Source organism: Myotis davidii, unplaced genomic scaffold (assembly GCF_000327345.1).
Source record: "Myotis davidii unplaced genomic scaffold, ASM32734v1 scaffold592, whole genome shotgun sequence".
In the NCBI taxonomy this organism is placed as follows: Eukaryota; Metazoa; Chordata; class Mammalia; order Chiroptera; family Vespertilionidae; genus Myotis; species Myotis davidii.
The window spans coordinates 2,248,771-2,255,795 of record NW_006284844.1 but is presented as its reverse complement, the minus strand read 5'-3'; positions in this window follow the sequence as shown (position 1 = coordinate 2,255,795).

Genomic DNA, 7,025 nt, shown 5'->3' with positions numbered 1-7,025 from the left:
GCACCGCCCTGCCCCAGGCCTCACGCAGTCACAGCGGAGAGTCACACCGGGCCGGTGGGCGGGTCAGGCTGCGCTCACGGGCTCTCGGCGGCCGGCGATGGACCCGGACACCAGGCTGGGCTCCCGAGGACCGGACTCCTGGCCCCGCCCCCTCGGCCTGTGCTCCCGCCAGGACAGTCAGCCTGGTGAGCCCAAGGCTCTCAACCTAATGCCTGTGGTGTGAGCATCTTGAACATTCTAGCAGCTCCTCTGTGTTGTCCGTTTCAGGAAAGAAGGGAAAGAATAATTCCTAAGGTGTGAACCCCGTGGGCTGTGGCTCTGTCCATGCTCCTTTCTCTGTGCATGTATGTCCTCGAATGTCCCATTTTTAGGGCACAGGTCATACTGGATTAGCGCTCACCCCAGTGACCTCACGTGAACGCGTCATCTTTATTGAGGTCCTGGAGGTTGGAAAGTCAAATATGAAGGAGGGGGTGCAATTCAACCCAAAACAATATGCAAGACGTTACTGGGGGACCTGCCTCTGGTGGGTCAAGAGGGAGGGGTAGTGTGGTCAGGGGCACCTTCAGCCGGTGTGACTGTGACGGTGTGAGTGGGGCTCGCCCAGGGGAGTGAGGGAAGTGGAGGATTGGGAAGCAAGCGCGGCAGGCCGCCTTGCTGCTGGGCAACAACCTTGTCCGGAGCGTGGGGAGAGGGCCCTGATTGTTCCAAAAACGAACCCATTTCTTCTGGAGGGTCTGTCTTCCCGGGCTAGCAAGCACGTTCCTCAGGGCTCCGGGGCCAGTGGCACATGGAGAAGCTGGTGCTCGGACCACAGTTCATTCAACCACTGGGAGGTAAAGGGAGGGGAGGATGGGAATTGGGTTCACACAGATCAGGTGGCGGATAGAAATGAGAAGGATTCTGGGTGACAGGAGAGGGGGCGAGTCAACACCTGTATGACAGCCCAGCTGGTGTGGCTCAGCGGTTGAGCGTCAACCTGTGAACCAGGAGGTCATGGTTTGATTCCTGGTTGGGGCACATGCCCGGGTTGTGGGCTCTCCCAGTGTGGGGTGGGCAGGAGGCAGCCGATCATTGATTCTCTCTCATCATTGATGTTTCTATCTCCCTCTCCCTTTCTCTCTGAAATCAATAAAAATAAATATATTTTATAAAAATACCTGTGTGGCGCAATGGCCCAACCTGCTGGCTCCAGGTTTGTGGGGCCAGGCGCTGGGCTCCCAGGAGCCGCTGCTAACAGGTCCTGTGCTCTCTGTTCTGTGGCCGAGTGGCCGTCAGTGGCTGGGAGGCATGCGTGGCTGTCTCCTGTCAGGAGTTAAGGTGACTGTTCCTGGGGGAGGGGAGCTCAGTAGTGAAAGCCCCTCTCTGGGCCCCATCAGTTATTCCGAGTTGACTTGACATCGCTGACAGCTCAGAAGCGGTGCCCGCGGCCCTTGGGGGAGCTCCGGAACCTTCTGGAAAATACATCAACCGGTTCCCCGCTCCCTCCCCACCCAGGTCCCAGGTCCTTGAGAGACGCTTCCTCTCTTTTTTGTCTCTGTTTTTGGGAAGAAGAGGCGAAGTTTTGAAAGCGTCCTCTAAAGTCTGCTTCCAGAAGCAAGCCCTTCTTCTTGTGGAAACTTTGTTTTCCTCGCCCTCTGTCCGTCAGACACAGGCCTTTGTAGACGCGGTGAATGCGAGGCTCACACCGGGCCTCAGAGCCCCATTCATCCCCTGGCTGCGCCCGCTTCCTCTCCTGTTTGCTCCCGTCCTTTCCCGACACCAGCCGAGTGGGGCGGGCTGGCCTCGTGCCCCCTTTCATCCTTGTTCCCTGTCAAGCATTTTCTCCGACTTTTCATGCGAAAACCCCAGTGTGGACGCCCCCCGTTGCCATGGCAGCCGTGTGGCTGGGGCCCTCGTCCACGTGAGCTCCCATCTTTCAACATAAAGGACGGCCTCCAAGAAGCAGGAGGCCCACAGCCAGGGAGAGACCAGGAGGGAAGAAAGCAGGGCGCCGGCTGAAGAGGGGAGAGCAGAGAGAGCAGGCCCCCCCACCCCCCATGCACCCGCGGTGACATCATGGCTTTTCCCACGAGGCCAGGGCCTGGGAGGAGGCGGCCATTCACTGCCCCGGCCGCCCTCCTCTCGGGGCGGGAGCGGTGCCGCCTGAAAGCCTTTTTGTTGGAAACAGTGGCCGCTTCTGAGGCCGCATGAATGACGGGGTGATTCTCCGCGTTGCCAGGAAGTCGGCCCTGGGGAGCCAACAATGGGCAACTTGATCTCCCCCCACGGCTGGCCTCCAGCTGCAGCCGAATCCGACCAGGGCTGTGCTCTGCTCCCAGGCGATGGTGCTGCTGCCTCCATCCTTCTCCCTGAAGACAGGGAGCCGGGCCTGAGAGGTGCTGGGCTGGGCTGGGGTGGGCGCCGTCGGGGACACGGGGACTCAGAGCAGGGGAACGCAATGGCTTCCCCATTCGCTGCACGGATTTGCTATGTCACCGGAGACTCTGACCTGACTTAGGGGAGAGCAGAGAACCATGCCACTCGGCCGGGAGCCCCGGGGCCGGGCCAGGACTCTAGGAGTCTCAGTTCCCGAGGCTGCTTCTCCTCCTCCCTCCAGCGGATCAGCCCTCGAATTCGAGGGAGCCGCTCCTCCTCTCCACTCCCTATCTTGTTTTTCAGGCTTGTGTATTCCAGATATTAAAGTGATTTCTACAAAATGGTTCGCGGTGACATCTGCTTCCCCCTGGAGGCCCTGTCCGCCTTCAGGCCGCCCCTTCGCAGATGAACTTGTTTAGGAAACAGCAGTTTAAACACATCGGAGAATTTCAATAGAATAAACACCCCAAAGTGAGAGGGAGCCCTCCCAGTGGATGGCGTGGTGTGACATGTCGCATGTTGGTGGTGTCCGAGCAGCGTGTGAGGGAGGTTTTGTCTGTGCAGCTCAGATGTGCGGATGGAGGCGGGAGGGGTCCCGCCGAGGCAAGGCCCCGCCTCCCACCTGTGGGGCCCGGAGGGCAGCAGGAGGGATATGTGTGGCTCTAGTGTCTCTGCTTCGTCACTCAGAGTCACCGGAGACTTGGAAGCCCCCACACTTACCTCGAGGTTTTCTGATGGAAACACCGTTTTAAATGTGGTCTCTCCCAGTTCACATCCGGTGAACACGGAGAGTGACATAAATGAAGCAACACGTGCCCTCCTCCAACATCCCCAGGAGACCCCTGGCCTCCCCAGGAGACCCTGTCTGTGAAGGGGAGGGAAAAGCAGAGGTGCGTGCAACCCCGTTTGTGTGTGTGTGTGTGCGCGAGCGCGAGTGTGTGTGCAAGTGTGTGCGAGAGTGCGAGTGTGTGTGTGCTAGTGTGTGTGAGAGTGTGTGTGAGTGTGCGAGTGTGTGCGAGAGTGCGAGTGTGTGTGTGCTAGTGTGTGTGAGAGTGTGTGTGATTGTGCGAGTGTGTGAGAGAGTGTGTGTGTGTGCGAGTGTGTGTGTGTAAGGGTGTGTGTGTGAAATCACCTCTTCATCGTAGTTTGGGATGAGCAGTGACAGCCGTTTTCCTTCTGTCCACCAGCAAGCACAGCACACGCTCCCGTCTGGATGCTGCCCGGCGCTGGGTGGTGGCCTGGCCGTCAGGGAGACCCAGCAGAACCGTAAGTCCACCGCGGTTTCAGAACGACCTGAAACTCCTGAGGCCGTCGCCTGGGAGCAGGGCAGTTCTGCCTGCTGCCCCAAGAAGGGCCCTGGCCCCTGGCTCTTCTGCTCCTGACTCACCTCTGAATTGAACGCCCAGGTTTGTTGGTATGTTGTAGATCTTGAATTCTGGAGGTGAAATTCCTCATCCTCTATTCTCTGAAAAGTTGGAACAGGTGATGGGTCCTGGAAAACCTAACATTAACGGAGTCTTTGTGTCTCCACGTGGCTGGAGTGTCCGGGGCAGGTGACTGTCTCTCCTCAGGACCCCTGTGACCCTGAGGACTTGGGAGTTTCCAGAAGACCCACTCCTGGTTCCCTCCCAGTGCAGGACGACAGGGCTGCCCCAGGCAATGGAGAATTAACACAGCCGCTCTGTGACGGAGTCCTCTCAGAACAACTGGACTCATCAGGAAGTAACTCCTTTAATAGTTAAATCAATGTCAGAAACCCACGGGATTGAACTATTCGTGCAGCCGCTCTCCAAGCTCCCTGTAGACCAGTGGTTCTCAACCTTCTGGCCCTTTAAATACAGTTCCTTATGTTGTGACCCAGCCATAAAATTATTTTCGTTGCTACTTCATAACTGAAATGTTGCTACTGTTATGAATCATCATGTAAATATCTGATCTGCAGGATGGTCTTAGGTGACCCCTGTGAAAGGGTCGTTCAACCGCCAAAGGGGTCGCGACCCACAGGTTGAGAACCACTGCTGTAGACTTTCAAACAAGACTGTCCCTACTTGAAACCAAAGATTTGTTAAGCTCTGGCTTCCCTCCAGAACGAAAAGAATTAACTGACTCATTTCCCTCTTGTGAAAATAGGAAGACAATGAATAATGGCCGGGGAAATCGTTTCATTTTGGCCTCCATCAACTACCATGTCATACTTGCTCCATCTGGATGTGGCTGGAACCTTTAACTGGTGAGTCTGTGTAAGTGGCGTGCGGGTGTCCATGGCACATGGACGGGGAATAGAGGACGGGCTCATGCGCCAGCCAAAGCCGTGTCAGACCCAAGGTTGAATGCTTTACCCTTTTCCTCCAGAATTTCTGTTTGTAAATTAGACAATTATCTAACAGAGATCTAAGTGATTTTTAATGTTGAAATGCCAGCCATGCGTACAGAACAACACGTATGAAATGTCACACATTGCCTCCCACATGATGGCATCGGTAGAAATCTCCTAATTCCCTAGAATAGCTGGCATTTCTGTTACTGCTCGTTTTCACTGCGACGCTAATGGAGATCCTTGTCTGGGGAATGTGCACAGTGAGACGAACACATGCATCCATTACTGAACAGCGAGGGGCGGGGGGGCGCAGAGTCGAATGGGAAAAGGTGCGAACTCTGCCCAAACTATGTCTTGCTCTGTGTTTCTTGTGGGTGGAATTATTAAGGAGAAACAAACTGTAAACTCATTGCGGTATGCCCCGAAGTTAGTATCATACCAGCTCCTGTGATGTGGCTGCTTTTCCCATCTTTTTTCCCTGATATCCTAGAGCTTTGCCTCCTGTTATCAATGTTCTTTTTCACTCCTTTTCTCCATCTGTTTTCAAGATTTCATATTTTTCTACTTTATTTTTAAAAATAGTTTGGATCATTTTTGCCTTTGTCATTTACTGGTATCTTTTTGCCTTTGAATCTAATCAAAGAACTGAGTTCTTTACCCACATTAGTCATAAGCCAGTTTAGCATATTCAATTCTGTCTTCTTCCTGACAACATCTTTTTCTCTTCTTTTTTGTTTCCTTTCATTTTCTTTTCCCTTTCTTTCTGCATCCCTACTTCTTTCTCTTTCTTTCTTTCTCTCTTTCTTCTCTCTTTCTTCCTTTCATTCTTTCTGTTATCTCTCTATCATGAAACACATGCTGATTTTCTTGGCCTATTTCAGATGGCAATGGGCATGAGTAGTAAAACGGCCAACGCATTGTCCTTGGAGAAGGAGGGATGTGGCGAGCCATCAAATGGAAGCTCGGTCCCAGGAGTTGAGGGAGATGGGCTCTGTGAAGGGAGCTTACAGACGGAGAAAGTAGAAACAGGGAAATAGAGGAAAACCACACTGTCTTCTAACTGGTATGAGTTTACATGAATTCTGAACCCAAGTGTTTGCTCTTAATTACCTTCTGGGAGTTAGGGTTTTTCCCAGCCCCGGGAGTTAGGGTAAACCCGAGCCTTCGTGCAGTGCTGGCTCATGGGGACATAGGCTCTTGCCCGGGCACAAGCCCACGTGGGCACCAGAAGTGAATTGCCAGGCCATGGCCTCGGGGAACCCCGGGCAGCGTGGCCTCACTGGGCCTTTAGCTGGAGCTCATGACCTTCATGACCCGACCTAAGCCTCATGCCCATCCGGGCACCAACGGAGATGGCTCAGCAGCTCTTCCTGAGAGGAGGCTCGGCCACGTGTGGACTTGGGAGACGTTTAAAGGTGAAAAGATGATATTGATCATTAACTGCCTGTGGACACGCGGGACGGGGCATTGAGGACGGCTCTCTGTTAGGCAAATGAGTGGGTGATAATACATCACACACTGCGATGCCCAACAACCAATCAGAGGAGACCGAGAGGTTCACTGAGAGCTGCCAGGGGTGACACGCTGGCGGGATTTCTGGGCAGAGATCTGGAAGGCGTGTGGATCTATAGAGCTGAAACTCTACACAGGACAGCAGCAATCAGGAGCAACTGCACCGCAATTAAGGCTCCAAGAGGACGCATGTCTCCAGAAGCGGGGAAAGAAGGGGCTCAGATACCTCCCTGCCTCCTTCTCCCCAGAACAATGGGATGAATGGATGGTGGAAAGTACAGCCCATGAATGAAGATGCATCCAACAGGGAGGGTGGGACCAGGAGAGCAAGGCATTCGGGAAGACCAGCGATGGAACATTGCAGACATGCAGGAGTGCCAACAGTGCAGAAAGTTCCAGAAAGGCCACTGTGCCCAGGCCTGGAGAGGAGCCACTGGAGAACTGGGGAGTCATTGCTGACATTGTTGTGGGCGCCTTCGGTGGACACAGGAGCTGGGCGGTTGGGGTTCCGGGGCTGGAAAAGGAGGCGCTGTCATAACTCTGACTCGGCCTGCAGTGGGCACTCTCGCAGCATCCATGTCTGTGCAGGACATGGGACTGCCCAGGGCACCGTCCATGCTGGTCCTGATGAGCCAGAATTCCACAGGCTGCTCTGCACATGACGGAAGCTCCTTGCTCCCTCACTCACACAAGTTTCTGCATGTTGATGGTAACTTCTTTGGTACATGTCCCCCTTCCATGTTCCTTATAAATACCCTTTCCCATTTTATTTGCATGTTGTTCCGTGTCATTCTGCTCCACCTCACTTTCTCCTTCTAACCCAGCTTACTTCGCCTCC